Raw genomic sequence first — 13,345 nt, 5'->3', positions numbered from 1 at the left:
ACCCGTATCAAATCAAAGATCAATTTTGATTGCAACAACTTGAATATTAATTGAATATGATAAGATGATGGAACCTATTACTAAGATGTAGCACAGATATCAAATCTCTAATAACAATCAATTATGTACAGCTCGATTGATCGAATGATATTTCACTGTTATTGAATTACAAATAAATCGAATTACATTTTATTTCAATGTACTTACCTACATAAACATTTGATGTGAACACTGGTTAGTTGGACGAAGTCTAGTCAAAAGATTTCAGGCAAGTTCCCAAACAGTGGCTGATGTGAGCACTACAAGAGAAGGTTACTCTGTGTTCTGGTTATAATCATACTGTAATCAGCGGTCTGTTGCCAATGCCTTCATGACTAAGTCTAAACGTGTAGTGTTTCATTTGCGACTCTATTCTGTAATTATTAATCAAAGTTAGATATTTCACCAAATGTCTTGTCATTAATTATTTATTCTGATATTGTTTGTATTAAATTTGTAATTATAATTAAATATTCAAAAGGCAATAAAATTGCCGAAACGACGTTAAAAAAATACGTTTTTTGATTGGTTTTTACTTATGATCGCTTTTCAATATTAAACAAAATCAATAAATAAAAATTTAATATTTTAAAAACTAACATAAGTTTAAAAAATTCATACTTTTAATGCATATTTTTATTTTTTGGCCTCCTGAACTTAGCCAAGCTATATTATAAATAAATAATATAATGTACAAAAAAGATTAAATATTTATTTTTTGTAATAATAAATAAATAATAGACCGAAAATGGGGTACTATGTAGACTATTATTATTGGAATTATTATAAATATCTAATCTGTTTGTTGAATAAATTATTTATTAATAATAATATTAGTAATTAGTTAAATAATCTACTTTTGCGTCATTACAAGCATTAGATTAATTAAGTTTTATCATTTAAATAAATATTGGTCTTGTTCTGTAAACACAAAGCATTAATTAAAAAAAAAGGAAATAGTTTAATTGAATATTCTATAGAAAATAACCAAATATTATTACAATTAGTTATTAAATGACACAGTAAAATTAATTATTCATTTATAATTATAAATTTAATTTATACCAGGGTCGTTTGAAAAGTCCGTGCAAAGTCAGAGAGATAGCACCACTGGCGCGTATCGAGGTTATGTTTAGTTAGTAGCATCTCTTGGAAGAACACACACCAAGTTTCAGCCAGATCGGTCTATTTCTTTGTGTTTGGCATTCGTTTGAATCGAGGAAGTCGAGTGATTTTCAAAAAATGGACGAAAAAGAATTTCGTGTGTTGATTAAACACTACTTTATGAAAGGCAAAACGCCTGAGGGGACTAAAGAGAAGCTTGATAATCATTATGGTGACTCTGCACCTTCGATTAGAACAGTTTATAAGTGGTATCAAAATTTTCGGAGTGGCCATATGGGCACAAGTGACGCTGAACGTTCTGGACGCCCTGTTGAGGTTACTACTCCAGAAATCATTGATAAAATCCATGATATGGTGATGGGATGACAGAAGAGTGAAGGTGCGTGAGATTGATAGTGCTGTGGGCATCTCGAATGAACGGGTACATAATATTTTGCATCAACATTTGGACATGACAAAGCTATCCGCAAGATGGGTGCCGCGATTGCTCACGCTTGACCAAAAACGGAATCGTGTGAAGTGTTGCAAGGACGGTTTGCAGCTGTTCCAGAAGAATCCGCAGGGCTTTAAGCGTCGTTTCGTCACTGTGGATGAAACATGGATACATCACTACACTCCAGAGACCAAAGAACAATCTAAATAATGGGTTACCAAGGGGGAATCTGCGCCAAAAATGGCGACTGTCTTTTGGGATTCGCAAGGAATAATCCTCATCGACTATCTGGAAAAGGGTAAAACTATTACAGGTGCATATTATTCATCGTTATTGGAGTTTGAAAACCTAGCTGCAAGAAAAACGCCCACGATTGGCCCACAAAAAAGTCCTTTTCCATCACGACAACGCACCAGCTCACACCTCAGCAGTTTGGTCGCAAAATTAATGGAAATAGGGTTCCAACTCGTTTCACATCCCCCCTATTCTCCAGACTTGGCTCCCTCGGGCTACTATTTGTTCCCCAATATGAAGAAATGGATGGCGGGAAAAAGATTTTATTCAAACGAGGAGGTGATTGCAGAAACGAATGGCTATTTTTCAGACTTGGACAAATTCTATTATTCGGAAGGGATCAACAAACTAGAGCAGCGTTGGACGAAGTGTATAAGCCTAAAAGGAGACTATGTTGAAAAATAAAAAAGGTTTACCCCAAAAAATTAAGTAGTTTTTATTTTTGCACGGACTTTTCAAACGACCCTCGTAAATACATTCGCTTCACTCATTCATCCCTCTACTATATACAACTATTTACATACTAACTTACCAACTAATGGATGGATCAGTACTCTATATTGCTGCCATCTTTATAGCTTAACCGAAATTAAAATCACCGTGATCCTTCTCTAATCATTTTCTTGCATTCATTCTAATCGGCTATAACTTTTAAATGCATTCATATTTCTTAGCTAGCTCTGCTAAAAGATTTAAGCACATAGATGTTACTGGAGAATATTATATCTTCGTAGCGAAATGGTGCATCTAAATACCTGTATATGTCGTCAAACACTCGTATACTAGCAAATCTAATTTTGCGTGTAATAACGTACGAGAATATTCAAAAAAATTTTATAATCGTTATTAGATTTATTTTGATTTTGTGCGCATGTGTGAGCAGAAAATTGATTGAAATTCCATCAATAATGGTATACAGTAACTGACAATTAATTAAATAATAATTATGCATACAGAATATATATTGTACCGATACCTCAACGAGTCTAGAAGAGCCTCATTCTTTACGCGTGATTTTCGATGATAAAGTAACCCATTCCCAAATTTGCTCTTTTTGTAATAACAAAAATGGAATGTAAAATAAATTTAAATTTAAAATATAAATGAGCGTCAGTCTGTTTAACTCTTATTTGAAAAATCTAGAATAACAGTAGCAAATTTATAGCTGAACGGGTAAAGATATTAGCTACATAAAGAGGAGACTGGGACATAAGTTGACAAGTACTAACCTGAATTTATGCACAAATAAATTCTTGCTAAAATCGATTTGGTTTGGTCAATTTATTCTCTTGTATAGTTTTCCTTAGTTTTTTTTTTCTCTCTGTTATTTATTGCCTCTCGCAAGTGGTAGTTGTGTTGGTGGCCGTAGATGAGGTTGATGTCGCTGAGTTCAGCCACTAAAAAAGAAGATAGAAGTAGCTGATAATTTATAGGCAAGAGTGGAATATTAGTGATTTGATTAGGAAGGCTGAAGGGCTGAAATAGAGTAAGAGATAATATTACTGGCTAAGAGTTTAGTGGCTATCATTAACACTAACTCAGGGAACGAGCGTTAAATTACAATAACTAGGGTAAACTAAATATAAACGATTTCTAAAAGAATTGGCTAAACTGAATGACTGTGTAGAGTAAGGTCGTAAATAGAGTGTAAGAATGAATTCTCAGTGAGGGATGCAATGGCTGAATGCGATTGAGTGTCCCTAGTCTGGCGTCCTTTTACATTCTGATGGCTTGGGCAGCTTCTATTGTTCTGAGCTCTACCTGGCCATATTCCTTCTAAAAGAATTGGCCTAAACTGGATGACCAGTAGAGTAAGGTCGTGAATAGAGTGTAAGAATGAATTCTCAGTGAGTGAACGTAATGCCTGGATGCGATTGAGTGTTCCGACCTTATATACTCTGATGGCTTGGGGTAGCTACTATTGTTCTGAGCCCTAACTGGCCATAGTCCTTCTAAAATAATTGGCGAGTAAAGTGACGTCGTCAGTATAGAGTGAGAATAAATGTGCCGTCACCGGAAATGTTCCAAAATACCAAAAAGTTGGTGGTTAGTCAATAAAACTCAACATAATGTTCAAATGTTTCTTATTTTATCTAAGTACCTTAGGTACCCACAAATGAGACTGACTGTTGACTATTGAGTTGGTTTTTCTAACAGAGTACAGGCTAACAGCAGGCTTCTTTTATTAAGTGTCAATTCAGTGTGGTATATGGTCGTATAATCTCAAGGCAAGTTTAAAAAAAATAATTGCTTCAGTAAAACAGTAATTTTAGTTGAAGGATATCCGCCAAAAACTGTGCTACAGGAAGCGATATTATTACCAAAACGGGAAATAAAGTTAGAGCTTTCAACTTTGTTTTATTTTTAGCCCCGTTTCGCACATGCGCAAACAACAGAGAGTGTGCTAATATTTTTTCACGTATTGTGTGCTTTTTATAAATATAATTCCTGTGAAAGCTCCAGATTTGACACGTTCTCCATAACTAATGGATAAAGAGAAGCAAAAATTTTCCTACTTATTATAAAAAAAAATCCTAAATCACCTTTGCTGTGGCCAGCAGCAATTCGAGGATTGGTTTATCCAGGGATGGTTTTGGAGAATTCCATGTGCGCTGCAATTTCTGACTATTTGGACAGGTGTCACACTAACTTTAAACTTTCAACTGAATTGAACTTGCAACTTGGATCCCCCAACCCTCCCTTTCCACCAAGTTATTCCCCCAATAATCTACACTTTCCAGCAACAAAACTCCATCTCCAACAACAATCTGATCCCAGAATAATCAACACAGAACAGAGAGTAGCTTTGCGGGAACACCGTTAATAAATGATTACCAACACTTCTGTACATGGTTGTACAACATACGCTGTGCACACGTATACAACTATATACATATATAGGTCATGCTCAATGTTGTAGTCAGGATAGAAATATTGAAAACAACACCAAACTAGTACATGATCTGATCCATGTTTTACAAAATTGTATCACATAGTAACGCCATACTCAAGAATAACCGGAACACTTGTCCTCTATCCGCGCAAACCACTTTCCGCCATTTTATATACATTCGAATTTTAAACGGATTCATGAAGATTGTATTTTTCTGTTAGAATTTAAGAATTTTTTTACAAAAATCACATTTATTAGTGGCACAATAAGCGCTGTAAGTGACAATGATAGGAGTGAATGGTAGTGGATACAAACGAGTGGAGAAGTTACACCAGTAGTAACACTCCCAAAACAATAGACTATTAGTCCACTCAGGGAAGGGATTAGCTATGCGGTTAACGTACTGGACACCCACGCGGAGGTCCCGGGTTCGAATCCAGCTGCTGACCCTTAGATTTTCTCTTCCTAGGAGCTTCTTACAGCACACTGTCCGGTGATGGACAGTGTTGTCTGTAACGAGAGAACACTGTCCGGAGGCCGGCAGTGCACTGAAAAAAAGCTCCGGGCGCCAATAACCATAGATGTTGACACGCCTTAAATCATAAAAAAAAAAAAAATTAGTCCACTCTCTTCACTTGAGAGGAGATCACGAGACCACACTGTCTTTTTTAAGACGTCATGTCCGGGTTATCAGGAAGAGTTCTAGAAGAAAGATTTTCAGCTAGAGGATTTATATGAGATTGCAGGTTGAAATGAAGTTTCCTGTATCGTGTTTTCAGCCACTTGTGCGATAAAAGGAATATTAACGTTCAGTGTGGGTGTATACCAGCGCGTAGGCGTTATAAATACTAATGAGAACACTGAATAGAAGATACATACTGAGTGGAGAAGTTACCCTGTAGTAACACTCCCAAAACATTAGACTATTAGTCCACTCTCTTCACTTGAGAGGAGATCACGAGACCACACTGTCTCTTTTAAGACGTCTTGTCCGGGTTATCAGGAAGAGTTCTTAGAAGAAAGATTTTGTGGTAGAGGATTTGCTGTGATTGCAAAGTTTTCTGTATCAGGTTTTCGGCGACTTGGAAGGTAAAAAAAGGAATGTTTTTAGATCTGAAGAATTACGTTTAACCCTAAGTATAAAATCAGTCTTTTGTTGTCTAGAGACAGATCTATCACCTAAAAGTCTTTTAAGTTGTCGATAGTGCCTGTTTAGTTTTTTTCTTCTAAGTGTGAGGAAAGAAAGTCATCGATCTAAGTAAATCCCAAGTAAAAAATAAAGTTAATAATATTATTTTTAAATCAATCTTTAAAAAAATACATTTTTAGAACATTTCACCTCCAGCAAATCAAATATGAGCCCCCCTAACCACATTCTTTCAGTAAATCCTCGCCAAACATTAAATTATTTCACTGTTGACACATTATTAGGAGACCGCGTGGCCACTGTTACCTCAGTCGTCGGACAGGATTATCTGGGATGGATAATTGTGGGAGGATTAAAGGATTAAAGGATGACGTACACGATGGGAGTGTGTAATTTTCAATAACACATTCCAGATTAGGCTATTTGATGAATGAGATTAATCATGTTACAGATACATATATTGGTAAATTAGTTTATATACAACGAACTATTTTCGATTGAAGGATTTGGTGGAAGGAGGGGTGTTGGAATGGTAGGTAAGCCCAAGATGAACTCCATAATTCGGGTAGCTAAGTCCAAATGGGGTTTAAGAGTAGATTTTAGAGCATTACTTTGTTGTTTAAAGGATAGTATGGTCCAGTAGTTGCTTGGTTTGATAGCAGCGATTCATTTCAGACTTGAACGTGACTGTAAGATCTGTATAGTTTATCTGTGTAAAGTAATGGGCCCTTCAAACCAGCGAGTCCCAATTTAGGATCAACTGGGATCAACGTTATTAAAGAATAGAAAGTTTGTTATAAGGTTTCAAGACTTAAAAGAACAGAACTGAACAGGCCGCTATCGACTACTTAAAAGACTCTAAAACGATAAATCTAAACTCTCTCTGGACTAATTTATACTTCTATTTTGTGAACCCATCTTGGCGTATGGAATAGAGCTGTGAGGTTCAACCAAACGCTCCAATCTCCAAAAGATTCAATCGCTACAATCTAAAATACTTCCAACTATCAATAAATGCTCCATTTTATGTCTCCCAACCTGGGACTATACACACTGACCCTTAACATTCCTTTTGTTCACACAAGTCGCTGAAAACAAGCTACAGAAAACTCCACTTCAACCTGCAATCTCATATAAATCCCACTAGCTCAAAATCTTTCTTCTAGAACTCTTCCTGATAACCCGGACAAGACGCCTTAAAAGACAGTGGCCTCGTGATCTCCTCTCCTAGTGAAGAGAGTGACTAATAGTTCAGTTTCTTGGAGTGTTACCACTGGGTAACTTCTCCACTCATTTACTTCTACTGTTACTCTGTTATCATTGTTACTTATAGCCCCCAACGCGCAGATTGTACCACAATAAAAGAGAGAGAAAAAAAATAAGTTTTCAAATAATTGGAAGAAACGTTTCGCAGATTTGGACATTTCTTCTTTTCATAGCGTTCAAGCGTGCTTCTAAAGCCATCATGGAACTATAGTCTGAATCATATCAATCTGAATCACAGAATTGTGAATAAAACCTTTCATCCACAGCCTTAATATTGTAACTCAATATATTTTCATGTATGTATCCCTCCCAAAAAAAAATTGGAATCTTCCGGATGTATACCTAGGCTACATACTGGAAGTCTCCATTTGAGTTGGAGGTGCCTTGAGCTGAAGATTGATGGTTGAATGAGAGAAACAAATAGTGCAGGCCGAGCTTTAAGTAGACTTTTACAAGTTTAGTTAGTAATTAACAGAAAATTAAAAGCTCCGGAAATAATTAATCATGAAATTTACGAAGCGCCAAATTAATAATATTAATTTTTTTTCCGCATATTTATTGCAACATTACTTCCGCGAATCTTCTGAAAGTATTTCCCCCAATATCGATAGTGTATTCAAGGAAAAAGCTATTTCCTTAAACTTCAGTTTTTCTTTTTTGCTGCATAGAAATACATAATACATACTGTAAGTATAATATTATTTAACAATAATCTAGATATTACACTCCATTTAATACTGTAATATATAGATAGCGTACAGAGAGGATAGTACTCATCTGTGAAATTCTAGCACGAAGTACAGCGTAGACAAGAGTATTGTCTTGAGGCTGTAGCCTCCTTCTGTAGACTAGACGCCCCCGCTCCAACCCCTCGCAACCTCTACGAAGTTAGCCTTTTCTTTACTCTGACCCTGTTATTTCTTATCTTTCCCATTCATTTACTCCGTGGAAACACGTGACAGTCACAGCTAGCTAGAGCTAGCCACTTTACTATTCTTGGAACTCTCTTTTCCGGCCAAGAGAGAGAAAAGAAATAGAGATGTAAAAATAGAAAAGTTTTGATATCTTAAATGTCGCAATAAAATGTAATAAACGTTTTATGAATAATTGATTTCTATATCATTATCTTGGATAATTTATTAATGACAAATTATCGTCCGTAAATTGAGGCTATTATTTTTTTATTGATTTTTATTCAAAATTACTTCAATAGAAGTACAAATGAATACCAGAGTTTCAGTTTCCGTCCATTAGGACATTAATATAAATGAAAATTAGGCGCCACGGTAGCCGGTTAGATGTATTGCGGTACTAGGCTATATTCCCCGGTCTATACCTCTAATGGTTAATATGAGAAATTCGCAGTAAAGTATGTTTACTAGTCGCCACGATAGCCGAGCGGTTAGAGGCTAGACCCGCAAAGCTAAGATGTATTGCGGTACTAGACTATATTCCCCAGTCTATACCTTTAATGGTTAATATGAGAAATTTACAGTAAAGTATGTTTACTAGTCGCCACGATAGCCGAGCGGTTAGAGGCTAGACCCGCAAAGCTAAGATGTATTGCAGTACTAGGCTATATTCCCCGGTCTATACCTTTAATGGTTAATATGAGAAATTTACAGTAAAGTATGTTTGCTAGTCGCCTCCGTCCATGGCACCTAATTTGGTAGTTGGACGTAAAGCCCGTCTGAAAAAAATAGGCGATTACTTTACTTTTTTTTTTTTTTTTCAAAATTTGTGATAATTTTATGAATATATCGGTTCAGAAATTAAACTCAATCAAAGATGAAAGCCAAAAGTTCTAACAATGAGCGAGTGAGTATAAATAAGACTGAGGAAGTTCCCCAAAACAAATTTGATGATTCACGAAGAGCCAGCGATTTGCAAACATTATCAGCTTATTAATTTAAACAAGGGAGACCATGACGGCTGTTAGGTGGATGGGTGGTGGGGGGAATTTAAATCAAAGATTCAATCGGGACCGAACACAATGTGCCCTTCGCAAAGCCTCTGCAGACTGTTGGGCCTCTCCCTTTGCCTTTGTAATTAACTAGGTACACTTGGACGTACTCAGCCGGTTTTCAATTATAGCCTCCATGTACTATGGGGAAGCCTGGGGGGGTGATAGGCGTAGGGCGGAAAACATGCTTTAGGACAACAGAAAGTTATGTACTCTGCTGAAATTGGTTATCTAGATAGCCCAAGAAAGAGGTGATAGTATTTTCTACGGAATTAAACTACTATTGCTACATTATACTTTGTATTTTATTAATTCCAAGCAAAATTTTCTTTTTTAATTCAATATTCCAGCGTCTTATTGTTATCCAGGTAAGGGAACCATAGTTAATCCAAGAACAGGCACGTGAGGGACATGTGGTGATCTAGTTTTTTTAAAAAAGTAATTTAATTTAAGACCATTAAGACTTTAGGTCTCTTGTTCTCATCAAAAATGTACTCTAGAATTTTTTCACTATTTTTCCCTCCATAGGTATTTAATATAGAATGGGATTATGCAAAAACCAAAATAAATTATTTCGAAGATTTATATTACGGTTCAACATCAACTACGGTTTATGAATGATTGCAGAATATGTTTTCTTTTAATTATCATGTACCTAATTTTGATTCAATTGAAGAATTTTGTCAGAATAAAACAGTTAAGATAAATATTACATTAATTTTTTTATGACAAATTTTTATTGCATAATTTGATTCTTTATGAAATACCTATGGGAGAAAAAATAGTAAAAAAAATCTAAACTATTGTTTTAATAGAGAAAATAGACATTAAAAATCTTAATGGCGGATCGAATAAGTGTCTAGTGGGCGTGTCTACTGGCCAATAGAACCGTAGGTAGGTGGGGATAAACCACACTCAATAACACGCCCACATACCACTTCTACGTTCCACCATTAAGACTTTTTAGGCGTTTTTTTCTCAACAAAAAGGTACTCTAGAATTTTTTCACTATTTTTCCCTCCATAGGTATTTAATAAAGAATGAAATTATGCAAAAACCAAAATGAATTATTTCGAAGATTTATATTACGGTTCAACATCAACTACGGTTTATGAATGATTGCAGAATATGTTTTCTTTTAATTATCATGTACCTAATTTTGATTCAATTGAAGAATTTTGTCAGAATAAAACAGTTAAGATAAATATTACATTAATTTTTTTATGACAAATTTTTATTGCATAATTTGATTCTTTATGAAATACCTATGGGAGAAAAAATAGTAAAAAAATTCTAAACTATTGTTTTAATAGAGAAAATAGACATTAAAAATCTTAATGGCGGATCGAATAAGTGTCTAGTGGGCGTGTCTACTGGCCAATAGAACCGTAGGTAGGTTGGGATTAACCACACTCAATAACACGCCCACATACCTCTTCTACGTTCCACCATTATGACTTTTTAGGCGTTTTTTTCTCAACAAAAATGTTCTCTAGATTTTTTTCACTATTTTTTCCTCTATAGGTATTTAATAAAGAATGAAATTATGTAAAAACAATAATAAACTATTTTGAAGATTTATATTACGGTTCACCATCAACTACAGTTTATGAATAATTGCAGAATATGTTATATTTTAATTACCATGAGCCTAATTTTGATTTGAATGAAGAATTTTATCGGAATAAAACAGTTAAGTTAAGTTAAGTAGTGATGACGCACTAGACTTATATAGGACTATTTTACACTGATATTTAATTATGCTGACGACTCACTAGACTTATATCGTATAGGACCACCTTACATTCATGTTTAACCATGTCGAGGACTAACTAGACTTATATACGACTACCTTTCACTCATATTTAACCATGTTGTTAATGAATTAATTATAATCTTTTGGGAGTGCCTGAAAAGAGCACTGAAAAGGCGTCAAATAGCGGATGTAGATGGCATCGCTATTTCTGCGGAAGATGCTGGGACAAAATAAGTAGTTGCTTTTATTCAGCATGTTTCTTCAGCGAGTGTAATGTGTGACGGAAACAACACGAAACTGAATAATCCGATACTGTAGAGGGAGGATGCAATAAACATTCGTGACTTGAACGGATAAAGTCTAAGATATCATCCAATAACTAACCACATTATCAACATATCAGCAATATAAATCGTGATAATAATTTTTTTTTTTAGATAAAAATAAAATAAAATAAGATAATTGATAATTAGCGGCCAGCAAACGTTATCAGTAAAAATACTTGGCGAAAAAACAACACTTGCTACACGGACGATATCAAGCAATTTATAATGCAATTTTAAGCATCGATTTTTGCTATCATTCTTGGCAACTGGTTGTACTAGTTCGTATAAAAAGTAAATATTGATTTATCACACATTGATTGATTTGCCCACATGTAAATCAATGTTTTACATAAATCAAGTTTACATACGAGTGGTTTAAATTTTCACAGCCGCCAAACTGTCAAGAAGGAAATTTATTTTCACTGGTAAATATAACATTTTCTTTTTTTTTTCCTCCTACTGTTAGCCAAACTAGCCGACAGTATACTAATGAAAAACAAGTTAGTCTAAAGGAAATTTGGCACACAATAATTTTCCCAAACTTTAGTGCTTGTATACAATTATTTTTCACTGTCATTTTCATTTAGAATGAACTGTTTAAATGAATTGATAAAGTTTACCCAATTTTAGAAATTTAAAAAGTTATATCCGCTGTGAAAAATTCCCTTCTTGGTCTCATATAGTTACGTAATTAATTATAATTTTTTTATTTTATTTTTAACTTGAATTTTAGTTAGCCTTTAAAGGCATAAGCCTTTCATGAATTACTGATTCGGATAACAAGTGAATGCGCTATTCGGCCACATTTCTCGCCACGTTCAATCAAGAATTAACTCTATAAAATATTTATATTAAGATATATAAGTAAAAGTAAATAATTGGCTATTTTTTCAAATGATTTACGTCCAACTACCATTAGGTGTCGTGGACGGAGGCGACAAGCAAACATACTTTACTGTAAATTTCTCATTTTAACCATTAAAGGTATAGACCGGGGAATATAGCCTAGTACCGCAATACATCTTAGTTTTGCAGGTCTAGCCTCTAACCGCTCGGCTACCGTGGCGACTAGCAAACATACTTTACTGTAAATTTCTCATTTTAACCATTAAAGGTATAGACCGAGGAATATAGCCTAGTACCGCAATACATCTTAGCTTTGCAGGTCTAGCCTCTAACCGCTCGGCTACCGTGGCGACTAGCAAACATACTTTACTGTAAATTTCTCATTTTAACCATTAAAGGTATAGACCGGGGAATATATCCTAGTACCGCAATACATCTTAGTTTTGCAGGTCTAGCCTCTAACCGCTCGGATACCTTGGCGCCTTAATAAGATATATAATTAATCCATATTAAGATAGGATCTTAATATGGATATTTAAAGTAATGGAGACAGTGTAGTTATGACTGCAGGATATTATCTTTGATTTGCATCACTAACTGGGGTTCACACTTTTATCCATCGTCAGGGTTAGTTTATTCAGTCAGCAAGTGTTGTGCGAGACGGAAACATAAGTGAAGACGAAATCTCTACAACAAAGTGATTAATCTTCCTCTTCGAAATCGGTCAAGTATGCAATAAACATGATTACTACGGCGATAGTTCTAGATTCCAGAGACAGGGAAGATAAATGATTGATAGGTTCGCTGAAAGACTTAGAAACAGTTGGAAGAAAGGATAAACGGAAGTCATGGACAATGCAAAGGCGTTGCAGAATCGGAAGTGGTAACACTTCGTTTTTCTTTTCAGTGCACTGTCATAACTTCAGATTTCAGGGGAAAATACCCTACAGCACTAGCAGAATATACTCCTAAGATGTATCCAGATCGCTCACGATCTACCGGCATCCATTTGGACTATAAATTCCGTTATCTCTGCCTACTGAATTCTCTCCTCATACACACACAAACACACACACACACACACACACACATACGCACGCACGCACGCACGCACGCACACAAAAAACTAAAAGTTCTTGGTCCACTTAAAAATCTTTCTCGATAAGTTTATTTTAAAATTAAAAAAACACAATTTAAGGTAAATCCATCTATCGATAATGACCTTTCAGATAACTCTTTTCGATATATACCCTCTCA

General features: G+C 35.1%; 2 protein-coding genes across 6 annotated transcripts in view; one reads left to right on the top strand and one right to left on the bottom strand.

Moving 5' to 3' along the window:
• Window positions 1–13,345, bottom strand: part of LOC141454021 (uncharacterized) — a 301,530-nt gene that overhangs the window by 68,743 nt on the left and 219,442 nt on the right. For 4 of the 5 annotated variants that reach the window (XR_012458368.1, XM_074127764.1, XM_074127767.1 and 1 more), the window contains 2 exons: window positions 3,121–3,288; window positions 208–413 (listed from right to left, as the gene is read on the bottom strand). The gene's annotated coding sequence lies outside the window, so the exon portion shown is untranslated. The remainder of the gene's footprint in view (window positions 1–207; window positions 414–3,120; window positions 3,289–13,345) is intronic. The other variant, XM_074127766.1, reaches the window with a different exon arrangement.
• Window positions 1–13,345, top strand: part of LOC141454022 (uncharacterized) — an 82,946-nt gene that overhangs the window by 1,848 nt on the left and 67,753 nt on the right. The window lies entirely within an intron of this gene.

The sequence above is a fragment of the Rhodnius prolixus genome, unplaced genomic scaffold (assembly GCF_049639745.1).
Source record: "Rhodnius prolixus isolate KJV_2025 unplaced genomic scaffold, Rpr scaffold_9, whole genome shotgun sequence".
NCBI lineage: Eukaryota > Metazoa > Arthropoda > Insecta > Hemiptera > Reduviidae > Rhodnius > Rhodnius prolixus.
The sequence above is the reverse complement of the archived record's forward strand: the minus strand, read 5'-3'. Positions and strand labels throughout refer to the sequence as shown.